Source organism: Macaca mulatta, chromosome 14, assembly GCF_049350105.2.
Source record: "Macaca mulatta isolate MMU2019108-1 chromosome 14, T2T-MMU8v2.0, whole genome shotgun sequence".
NCBI lineage: Eukaryota > Metazoa > Chordata > Mammalia > Primates > Cercopithecidae > Macaca > Macaca mulatta.
Genome location: NC_133419.1, coordinates 128,919,583 through 128,932,182, shown reverse-complemented (window position 1 = coordinate 128,932,182; position 12,600 = coordinate 128,919,583). Strand labels below are relative to the sequence as shown.

The window sequence follows — 12,600 nt, the reverse complement described above, 5'->3', positions numbered from 1 at the left end:
AGGGAAATGCTTTGACAAATTTCTCAAAAATGTATTGTGTGAGGGATCTTATAATGTTGTCACTGATCACTTCCAATGTTAAAAGTAACTAATATCAGCAACTGTGTCATTAATTTTTCTTTCTAAATTCTGTTATGTTTTTATCCAAAGATAGCCATCATAAATGTTGAAATTTTTTTATATACTTATAGCAAAATACAGACAGCTAAGTTTGTTTTATTTATTTTTTTTCTTTTTCTTTTTTCTTTTCTTTCTTTTTCTTTTTTTTTTTTGAGACAGAGTCGTCCTCTATCACCCAGGCTGGAGTGCAGTGGCACAATCTTGGCTCACTACTACCTCCACCTTCTGGGTTCAAGCGATTCTCCTGCCTTAGCCTCCCGAGTAGCTGGGATTACAGACCTGCACCACCATGCCTGGCTAATTTTTGTATTTTTGGTAGAGAAGGGGTTTCACCATGTTGACCAGGCTGGTCTCGAACTCCTGACCTCAAGTGATCTTTCTTTGAGATGGAGTCTTGCTCTGTTGCCCAGGCTGGAGTGCAGTGGTGCAATCTCTGCTCACTGCAACCTGTGCCTCCCAGGTTCAAGCAATTCTCCTGCCTCAGCCTCCCGAGTGACTGGGATTACAGGTGCCTGTCACCACACCCAGCTACTTTTTTGTATTTTTAGTAGAGACAGAGTTTCACCATGTTGGCCAGGCTGGTCTCAAACTCCTGACCTCAGGTGATCCACCTACCTCGGCCTCCCAAAGTGCTGGGATTACAGGCGTGAGGCACTGAGCCCAGCCACAAAAAAGTTTATTATATTGTTATTATTATTATTATTAACTTTTCCAAGTACATTTATGGGTCTGAATTAACACCAATAAACACGAACTCATTTCTGACTTGTCTTTGACTCTGTCTTGCCAGAGATTCTGTATAGTTTTTAACACTGGTTAAAGTTAACTATGACACATAGTTAACTATGACCTCTCACTGTAATTGTATATTAAAAGACCTGAATTGTTTGAAGTTGTTTTTTTGGCATTAAAAAAAAAAAAAAATCTCTCCGTAGCTATTTTATGTTCAAGGGAAAAGGCACATTTTAAGGATGATTGAGGCATCCCTTTTCAGTAGCTGTTTTTACCACATTTGTCTTCTTTTTAAAATGGCTTCTGTGTTCATGTAAGCACCATTTACTAAGACAAAAAATTAGAATCAGAAAAAGGTTTTAGACAATAGTATACGTCAGAAATATGTTTAAACTGCCCCCTCCCCAACACTCCACTACACGACAAGTCCAGGCAAGGAGTTACTCAAGTTTGCTTAGTAGCGATTGCCAAAGGACTTAGAGCTTAAGATCATATAGAGGGCTGAAGAAGTTGCCAGAGAAGGGCTCCTCCTCCTGTTTCTCACATAGAGGTCATCATTTAAGGTTAACACAAATGACATTAAAATTTCCTTAAAGATAATATTGTAGAGATTTGCTAAAATAAATAAGGATATTGTGATTTCAGAGCAAAATGTGCCATTGACTTGAAAAACAAGATTTAAAAGCCAGTCCATGTTAATTCTATTTACAGGTATTATAATCAAATTAAAACAGATTAATATCTTGGCTAAGAATGAAATGCCATGGCTGGGCTCAGTGGCTCACACCTGTAATCCTGGCACTTTGGGAGGCTGAGGCAGGCAGATCACTTGAGGCCAGGAGTTTGAGACCAGCCTGGCCAACATGATGAAATCCCGTTTCTACTAAAAATACAAAAAAAGAAAAGAAAAAAATTAGCTGGGTGTGGTGGCACATGCCTGTAATCCCAGCTACTCAGGAGGCTGAGGCATGAGAATCACTTGAACCCAGGAGGTGGAGGTTTCAGTGAGCTGAAATTGTGCCATTGCACACTCCAGCCTGGGTGACAGAGCGACACTTCGTCAAAGAAAGAAAGAAAGAAAGAGAGAAAGAGAGAAAGAAAGAAAGACCACACAAATATGTACTTAGATACTGAAATAAAAAGCCTATTATAAGTATAAAAGTTGCAGATATAATATAATGTTATCCTGGACAGGGTATCTCAAAATTGTAGGGGAATAAAAAAACCCCAAATCAAATAACTCTAAGTGCATAATTTCAACTAAAGACACCTCCCTGCAATTGAACACCCTGGATATTTTAAATAAATTCTGAATGGTTTCCATTGGTTTCCAACCAAATAATTTACGCCCACCCATGACAGCCATATCTGAAAAACATTAACGTGTGAGATCCTTTTCACTACAAAGTTCGAAGTTGCTTGAGTGAAAGCAGAAGGTTGCCCAAAAGAGCTGCTGGATTATTGTTTCTTGCACCTGCAGTCCTAACTTCTCTCTGGGCCTCAGTTTCTCTGTCCCTGAAACGATTTAGGCCACCTTCCAGAGCAGGCAACGAAGCCCTTTAATTTTTTCACATACTCTTTCTCTAATAAAAATTAAGAAGTAAATAACACTTATTAGTATCAACTCAAGTTCAATAAACCAACTCAAACCATAACCTCTAACTTTAGACTGGGCTGTAATAAACAGAGTATCTGTAAATTGTCTACAAAATATAACCTTAGGACACTGGCGCTAGAGACATCAGCAAACAAACCTCACATTCAGTTGCAAACTAAGATACCCTGGAGGGGTGAGCACGGCTTCATTAACTTTCCTAGATAAGACAGTCAGAGCCCCAGGCAACCAGCGTCTTCTCAGTTCTTTTGGAGCCTCCCTGTCTAGAGCTCAACCCATAGTGCTTAATCCAATAATCCAGGTCCTCCTACCTGGTGCCCTAGTCTCTGATTTAGTTAGTCTGACACACCAAAAGAAAAAAAAAACAGAAAGAAAGAAAGCAAAAGAAAGAAAAGAAACTCTGTCCCATGTATGGTAAATTCAGAGTGAAAAGAAAACCATGAGAGTAGTGGGGTTTTCAGTAGGGGGTGATTTTACCCCACAAAGGGATATTTGACAATGCCTGGAGACTTGTCTCCTTGTTAAAATTTAGGGTGTGCTCCTGGCTTCAGAGAGTAGGAGCCAGGGATGTAAGTAAACATCCAGTAGTACACAAGACAGCCCCCTATGATAAACAATTATCCAGCCCCAAATTCTGATGGTGCTGAGGTTGAGAAACCTGGTCTAGAGTAGCCACAGGTCAAGCTTGAGAGCAGAATGGGACTGTGTGTACAGACTGCTCTAAGCAGGTCTTGGTTACTAGTAAATTATTGCCTTAGAAAGGGAAATCTAACAAAAGAAAGTGAGACTGCGTTCCTGCTCCGAGGGGCTCTTATTTAGCAGGCTGCATTAGTTGGCCAATAAACAGTATCTTCTAATATAGGATGTCACTATTTTCTAGCGCCTAAAGATAACTAAGTCTGGCAGTCCTTGCTTGTAAATTAGAGGTCACATTAACGTTATCTGGTCATTTGCTGTGGAAGAATGCTTGGAAATCACGGGAGTCACAATGGTTAAAATCCATGCTGGCCTCAGGTAATCACGGTTTTGCACAGAATTCACATTCTCTGCCTCAGGGTCAGTTTCTCAAAAGCAGGACTCACGTTTTCCCCGTGTGTAAGGTCAGCGCTTTGGGAGGCCGTAGTGAATGAGGTGATGTCACAGTGGGGAGGGGGAGAAACAACACTCTGGGAAGTCGTCTGGCCGTTGTGTGGGAGGGATGACCTTTCCAGGTACTTCTATGGGCTGTGTCAGGGACCCTTTCATGCATGAGGAGGAAGCGCTCCTTCCTGTTATGCTGCCTCTGCAAGCCCAAGCCCTCTGCGAGCCTGGAAGTCCCTTGCAAGCCCAGTACTTTTGTCCTCTCATGCGTCATTCTCCCCTTCACAGCACTGTGCTGGCCCCGCTGAGAGTGGCGGTAATGAGCGGGCTGGGCTGCTCTAAGTTTTGGCTGAACATGGCCCAGCCTGGGCTGCCTCACCGGCAGGGAGGATGTGCGGAGGAGTTCTTGGGGGATTAGTGACCCATTTGGCCATGCGGGCTTTAGGAAACACCTTGGACTATACAGAGGAAAGGAACTGACCACTCACCTCCTCCCAGAGCCACTGACTTTGAACAACATGCTCAGGCAGGAGTGGCCCACTGTGCTCGGCCTCAGGGAAGGCACCTATGCCTGAGAGGCTAACTGCGTATCCCCAAGTGCCAGAATATCCTATGATAAGACTCTGGGCTTAGGGGACATCCCTGGTAATTCGAGGGTGAAGTAACTATTAAAAACTCCCCACTCTTGGTTGGCCGCGGTGGTTCACGCCTATAATCCCAGCACTTTGGGAGGCCAAGATGGGTGGATTACCTGAGGTCAGGAGTTCTAAACCAGCCTGGCCAACATGATAAAACCCCGTCTCTACTAAAAATACAAAAAATTAGCTGGGTGTGGTATAAGGCGCCTGTAATTCCAGCTACTCAGGAGGCTGAGACAGGAGAATCGCTTGCACCCAGGAGGCGGAGGTTGCAGTGAGCCGAGATCGCACCACTACACTCCAGCCTGAGCAACAGAGTGAGACTCTGTCTCAAAAAAAACAAAAACAAAAATGAAAAAATAAAAAACTTGCCACTCTGTCGCTCTCCCTAGATCAAATGTGTTTCTCTTAAAACATGGTCCCTATGTTTTTTGAATGAAAACAGGGGTTCAGAAACTGTCCAACAAAAGGCTGTTTTTTGACTTGTGAATTTATGCCATGAAAGCCTTCAGAGTTGTATAAATGGGATCCCAATTATTAGACACTTAATTTCTTTCATTGTACAGAATAAAATAGTATGAAACCAAGGATATTGCAGACATATGAGCACTGAATGAAAAGCGCACTGGAAATAAGCCTGAGTTCATGCTGGATGTCACCTTGGGAGGTATCCCAGGGAGGCTGTCAGTCATTGCCAGCTCTGGGCATTGGCCTCCATCCTTCCTGTGCAGTTCCAGTGGGACTTGGGTACCTGGGGGTCAGCTGAATCTCTAGTTGGTGCCAGCATAGAGGGTAGTCCTGCTGAGGGTAGTCCTGCTGAGCCATGAGGCTTAGCTAAGTGCATTGCAGAAAAAGAGCTCCAAATTCACCACGGCCCTCAGAACAGCTCCCTGTCACAGAGACTTTTGGGCAATTCCTCTTTTGTACATTTTCTTTCTTCCTTCTATAATTGATTGATCGACTGGTTGACTGTTACACAGAACTCTATTTCTGCCGTCAGGCCCTCTGGTGAGGCAGAAGCCGACCCACCGTACACGGTCTCCTTGACACCAGACATGACATAGAGCCTTTCCTCCTGGTCCAGGCAGCTGTGGAATGGATCCCAGCCAAATTCTAGTGGAAAGCACTTGGACTTTAGAATCAGAAAGGCCTGGATTAAATTCTCTCTGGTGGTCTTTAGCTATTTGATCTTGGGCAAATTACTTACTCCCTCTGAGCCTCAGTGTCTTCATCTGTAAAACAGGCATAGTATAAGGTACGTGGAAGGTCACTGTGACGATTCAGTGAGAACATGCGTGTCAAGCGCCTCCACAAAGATGACCTCCATCAATTCCCTTTTCCTTTTAGTCACTATCTCATCTCTTTCTGTTCTGGACTTTTTTATTGTGTTAGATGGATACTGGGGCTGGGAAGGGGCGAGGATTTCCACTTGTCCATACAAGGGTGTTGCCAGAAGAAGATGGGGCTACTGGGGTGAAGATGGAGACATCCTCATTGGGAAACCTCCTTGTTTCATCACTGCCCTGCATGAGAAACAGCTCCCTTGCCACCAGATCAAAGTTCTCTTGTCATGGCTGGTGGTTTACAACCCCATTGTGTAAACAGACCTGGTTTTCTTATCTTGAGTAATTGCAGTTTAATTGGGCCTCCTTGGGATGCAGTTCCCTTCTTACCCAGGGCTCTGGCTGTTGGCACACTCACTTCCAGCCCGTAGGCCTCCAGACTCCAGCCACTGGATGTGTTCACAGAAGGGTCACTGTGCTGTCCCTGTACTTCTTGTGCAGTGAGTGTGCTTGCTGCCATGAAGCCTAGTGCAGGCACCCTTTCCTTCTCTCTGGGAATCCTGGAGAGCAATGGGCAAATTATTTGGGACTAGAGAAGTGGGAATCCACAAAAAGAAATTTAAAAACTAAGTGGGAATGAGACTGCTGACACATAATGTTTAGGAAAATTATTTATGCTCGTAACTCTTAGTGGTTGTCATAGAAATTGAAGGAAAAAAGAAAATAACCTATATTTTTCCAGCATCTTGGAATGTGGGGCTTCTCTAAGCTAAACTAGGTTCAATCATCACAAACTAGAGAATTTCAGAGTCAGACCGCAATGTAAAGACCATCTTGCAATATCAGGAAATTAAGATCCTAAGAGGTTAAATGAATTACTGGAGTTTCCTCTGGTATTTTGTTATAGCACTCCTGTCTTGGTCCATTAGTGCTGCTATAACAAAATACCTGAGATTGGGTAATTCAAAAAGGATAGAAATGTATTGCTCACAGTTCTGGATGCTGGAACGTTCAAGACGAAGGCATTGGCAGGCTCTGTGTCTGCTGAGAGTCCTGTCTCAGCTTCCAAGATGGAACCTTCTTGCTGCATCCTCTGGAGGGGATGAACGCTGTGTCCTCAGTGGTGGAAGGGTGCGAAGCAGCCAAACCCACTCCTTCAAGTCCTTTTAAAGGGCCCTAGTCCATCCTTGAGTGCTTTGCCCCGACAACTTACTCACCTCAGAATGCCTCCGCCTGTTACTATTACCACACTGGTGTTTTACACTTCAACATATAAATTTGGGGGACACATCCATAGCAACTCTTTACAAACACGTTTAAATAATTAATTAATTAATTAGATATTTGGTGATATGTAAGAACTTATAACGTATTTTCATTCATGTATTTATATGCCTTGTTTATGAAAACTTAGTTTTTCCTGATTCCAGGAAAACAAAAACAAACAAAAAAACCCAAACTCCATTGTGCAGATTGCTCAGCAAATTGAAATTACTGGATAGTCTTCTGGCCATGGCAAATTCTACCAACCGTGTCCGTAACAAGGTTTTGAGTCAGCCTCAGCCTCCATCTCCATACCACAAGATGCCTAAAGCTGTCACCCATGGTACCACTGGGCGTCTGAAGGCTTCATGCTAAGCGAGGGGCAACCTGAAACCTGCAGATCTAGAAGCTGCCAAATGCCTCTCACCTAAAACCTCTCAGCAAGAGAGTGTCAACTGCAGGCCCCCAGGACTGTGGCCTCAAGTCCCACCCCCTCCCTGTCCTTCAGCCTGTTTCAGTGAGTGTTGGCTGTGAGTGGATGCTGTCCTGGTCTCAGGCTGGTATGAGATGTAGTAATGGTGTTGGCTGCACCACCTCTTACTTTGTGTGCTTCCCCAGGGGGTCCCTAGGGAAGCCAGCACAGCTTTGCATTAAGAGCATAATTAGACATCCCCTTCTCTACAACCCTCTGGGCTTCAGACTTTTTTCTGCAGAAACCTGCAGTGTGTCAGGCCTGCACTTTCACCAAGGCCCAAGCCCATTACTCTTATTGTTTTAAAAAGAATTTCCTGGCCTTGAGTCTAAAATTAAACTGCCTTTGAGAGTTTCCTATTTTGTCTGTTCCTGCTTCTCCTGGTGGCTGCACCCCCTCACCACCCTCAGGCTTGATCAGCAAACTCCGGAGAGCTGGGGAGTGGTTCTGTTTGCCTCCTTCCCTTTTGCCTCTCAAGAGAGCAGAACAAACGTGCCCTCCGAACAGATGTGCCCAGAAACCACACCCTTGCCCGTGTCCTTCTGAGGCCAAATACGCTCTGACCAAAACTGTTCCTCACCATTGCCAAACGGTCCATCCGTAGAGGGGCTGGCAGGGTACGGAGGTGCTAAAGTGTCTTTTGAGGATGAGGAAGTCCAGACTTTATCAGAAGTGTGTGGAGTCGCATAAGGGTGACTACATGCAACTAGGAGGAAGGGTTTAAGCAGAGAAATGGCCTAGGTATTGCACACACTTTACCTGAGCACCTGGCAGGTAAGAGCCCCTACAACTGTTCAGTAGCAAGATTCTTCCTGGGCTTCACTGTTCTCTACTGAAACGTGGGCAGATGGTGACAAAACTGTTGGAGCGGGGCTTCGGGAGAGAATGAAGACAAACAACGTAAGGCCTTTCCTGCATTTCAAGGGCACATTGTATGTCATAGACCCACATGATGACTCTGATAAGTTTAGGCTTTCCAGGCTTGCCCACCGTGGTGTGGCTGTTTATCCAATGAAGGTTGTCTGTCATAAGGTCAGGAGAAAGAATGTGGATGCATCAGCAAAAATGACACAGAGTTGTTGAGGAACTTGGAGATCATGGAGGCCGACCTCCTTAGGAAGCAAAGGTTCAGAGAGGTTAAGGAACAGCCTGGAGGTTACACAGCTCCTTAAATATAGAGCAGGACTTGAACCCCTAGGATGCTTGATTTCTAGTCTTGTGTCTTTCTGTTAAAGTGCATGAGCATCTCTGACATTCCTAGAAAAATAATACAAAGTTATCTCCATGGTGCAGATCACAGTGCCCATCCACCCAGTGTTGACTCAGCCTTGCTTCTGAGTTTAAAGCATTTTTAGAAAGCACTAGCATCTAGAAATATCTATTGTGTCTTACGTGTTTATGGCCCTGTACTAAGGCTAAGCCCTAGGATTCTGAAGTCAAGCAAGGAAAAGACAGATTTGCTCCTATGGAGTTTAGGCTCCAAGTAACACATACCGAAGGTGAGCAACGAGGGAGTTACTCACCGCATGTGGACATTGAAGATGTTCTGCTACGGACAGAAGCTGACCGAAAGACTAGATCACCCACTCCACAGACACAGACTCCTCGTGTTCATGATTTGCTGTTGTAAAAATATTCTCCTTTTTTTTTTCAATTTTGGGGGACTTTGGGGGGCGGAGAGGGGGAAAGCTATGAGCAAAAGGAATGGCTTTAAGATGTGACTGGTTGGAGGGGACAGGTGAATAGGCAGTTCCAGGGAGATGACCATGGGCAGTGGAGGAGGGAATGGGCTAGCAAGGTCCAAGTTCCTGACTCTGAAGCATTGGGAAGTGGTGCTGGGGAACAGTCACAAACCAATGAGCGCTTCCTTGCAGGAATGGTGGTGGTGGTCGACCCAGGTGGTAGCTGTGGGGCTGGCTCACCTCAGAGCAGAGCAGGACCAAGGTGTGTCCACTGACCAACTAGTTGCCAGACTTCTGGGGCTTCATTTCATTCCCAGGATTAGATGGGTGGAGCATTGAGGCTGTGGGCTCGTGTCCCCTGGTAGCCTCTTTCCAAGAGGACAGGGAGAGCCATGCTGTTTCCTCCACGGCTCAGCACAAGGTGTGACGAGCAGAGAAGAGGTGTGTGTTTTCCTAAGATGCCCACGGGAACCCCTTGCTCCATGGCTGCCTGGGGACCACCCTTTTCTTTTCTTTTCTCTTTTTTGAGATGGAGTCTCGCACTGTCACCCAGGCTGGAGTGCAATGGCACGATCTCGGCTCACTGCAACCTCTGCCTTCTGGGTTCAAATGATTCTCCTGCTTCAGCCTCCCCAGTAGCTGGGATTATAGGCATCCACCACCACACCCGGCTAATTTTGTACTTGTAGTAGAGACGGGGTTTCACCTTGTCGGCCAGGCTGGTCTTGAACTCCCGACCTTGTGATCCGCCCGTGTTGGCCTCCCAAAGTGCTGGGATTATAGGTGTGAGCCACCGTGTCTGGCCGAGACCACCCTTTTCTTAGTGGCCTCTTGTTCACCACCCCCGGTGCTTAAAGCTCTGCTCTTGGCTTCCATGATCCTGTACTCTTGCTTGTTTTTCCTCCTACGTCTTCAACCAGTACTTCCTTGTGCTTTTTCCCCCCTTGTTTCTCCTCTTAACTGTCAGCAGCTTTACAGATCCACTTTCGATTCTTGCCCTTGTTGTCCTGACTGCCATTTTCCTTGAGCTGTGCTCTAACTCCATCCTTTTTGCTGCTAGATCTAGCTTGACTCTTTCCTGTCTTCTCCCATGGTGCATTCTCCTTAGGGACCCTCCACCAAGTTGCCATCACTCCATCTGAACTCAACCAAAGGCGACATTGTCTTCCACTCTTCTTATTTATGTCCCCTAGATTCACCATTTTCACTACATAAACATAAGCAATCTAAGTAGCATCTTGGATTTTCCTCTCTTTATCTCCTATGACCAGTCAGTCATAAAATCATGTCGATTTTTCCTTTAAAACACATCCAATATTTCTTATTTCCTCTTCACCTCAACACCCGTGGCCCACCTCTTTCTTCAGGACTGGACCACAGTGAGGTGAGTGAGGCACCCACATGGGGTGCCCCCAAACTCAGTAGTCAAGTTGAGCAATATCTTAATGTAATATCTTTTAAAAATCAGAATTAATGCAAACATTATTATGAAAAAAATCAAAATTTTAAATAAAGTCAGGAAGAGTGTTACTGATTTTTCCCAATGTGGCTCAGCAAGGCTCTGCTCCTGACCTGTGTCAGCCTCCTCGCCTTCTTGCCCTGCCCCATCTGTCCTACTCAGCACCATCAAATAGGTCTTTCTTGAAGGCATTGCTTCACCATGTCCCAGGCCTCCAGCACGGCCTCTAGTGGCTCTCTCCTGACGCCAGATTCCTGTTTGGCCTGCATGGTTCTCTACACTGTGGTCTTACCCTGCCCTCCGGCTTGAAGTTTTACTCCTTACCCTCGACTGATACCATCCTCAATGCCCAAGGGCATACTTTTCCCTTATGCTTGTCACCTCCAAACAATACCGTCTTTATCTCTCTATAACACCTCCCTGAATCTTTCTTATTCCTCCTTACATAGCTGTCGATGTTCTTTTTTACCTGTCGATGTTCCTCTTCTTTTGCTCACATGGCCCTTCATCGAATGTTTTAGGGCAAATCTTACTCAATCTTACAGTTATTACCTTATACTGCTTCCTCCAGGAAGGCTTCCCTGCTGCTATTCCCCTCCCCCTACACATTGGTACTTAATTCTGTCACATCCCTCACTGTAATTTCCTGTTTACTTGTCTGTATGCTCCTAAGGCTATGGTTTATTTGTTGCTTATATTGTATTCTTAGCATCTAACGTAATACTTGTCATAGACTAGGTGCACCGAATATATTAGTCCATTAGTGAGCATTGCCATAATTCATTGAGTACCTATTATGGAACAGTAACTACCATTCTTGAGCAATTTGTACTTAAGCCATGCAAGCTGCATGTTGTGCATGTAGCAGAAAAGACAATCTGAAATCAAATAGACTTGGGTTAGAATTCTGTCTCTATTATTCTTTTAGCTGCATGGCCTTGGGAAATTTACTTGGCCTCTTAAAACCTCAGTTTGCTCTTCTGTAAAATGAAGATGAAAATGCTAATCTTGCAAGATTGTTGTGAGGATTAAAAGTGACCAGCACGGCCGGGCGGGGTGGCTCACGCCTGTAATCCCAGAACTTTGGGAGGCCGAGGCAGGCTGATTACCTGAGGTCAGGAATTCAAGACCAGCCTTGCCAACAGGATAAAACCCCGACTCTACTAAAAATACAAAAATTAGCTGGGCATGGTGGCACATGCCTGTAATCCCAGGTTCTTGGGAGGCTGAGGCAGGAGAATCACTTGATCCCGGGAGGCGGATCAAGGTTGCAGTGAGCCAAGATCGCACCACCGCACTCCAACCTGGGCAACAGAGTGACACTCTGTCTCAAAAGAAAAAAAAAAGGAGACCATCTCCGGTGCAGAGTGCCAGGGGGCACTGAACAGGTGTGTGATGTTTGTTAGGTCCTTTGGGCAATCACCTGTGGGATGGGTGAGTGAGAACCTGTCAGATGGTTTTCTCAAAACTGTGGCAGAGATGGGGAGTGTTGCTTGCATCTTGTTGACTCATCAACAGTTGCAGCCAAGAAAGGAAGATGCCAATGAAGAGGCCTGGTAAGCAGGGACCTGTTTGGTGTGGTGGCTTTTTCAAGCAATGAGGTGGGGGCTGGGCTGCCCAGATTTCTGACCTGTTAATAACCTGCTTTTTTCTCCTTAACTGAGGCAGTTTCATAATGAATTGGAACTGGTAATGTGGTTCTCTTGAGTAAAAATATCATTTTCATACTCTATGAAATAGTTATTAAGTCGGTTCATGAAATGTCTAACAAACAGGCAGGTGTCTAGATAACAAGACCATGAAAGGCTTCTCAGGAGCATCCCCTAGTAAAGATTCTCGTGGTTAATGGTAGGTTTTGTACATTATTGCCTTCTCATTCTTAAAAATAGGATCTGGTGGCTCCACAGAGGACAGTTACAGAGGAACTATGCCTTAAAAATATACAGAGGGTTTCATTTATAAAATAAAAAACGTGTTGACCAAGAGCCCAGCTGTGGGCAAGAGAGACTCGAGGAAAAAAACCAACCATGTCAAATCAAGCTGATTCTGTGCATGGTTGTTACTCAAAGGCTGTGAGTTGACCTACAATATGGCTACCCTGTTATCACCCAGGTGTGGACCCACATTATTTTGTACCCTACAAATTTACTGATTATCTACCTTCTCTCTGTCCTCTGCACATTGTTCCCAGATCACTTTTCTTCAGCCCCTCTTTGCCAATTACACCTTGCCTTCAAGTGGCTTTTCTTTAGCAGA

General features: G+C 45.0%; 1 protein-coding gene across 4 annotated transcripts in view; it reads left to right on the top strand.

Moving 5' to 3' along the window:
* Nucleotides 1-12,600, top strand: part of ETS1 (ETS proto-oncogene 1, transcription factor) — a 127,986-nt gene that overhangs the window by 15,027 nt on the left and 100,359 nt on the right. The window lies entirely within an intron of this gene.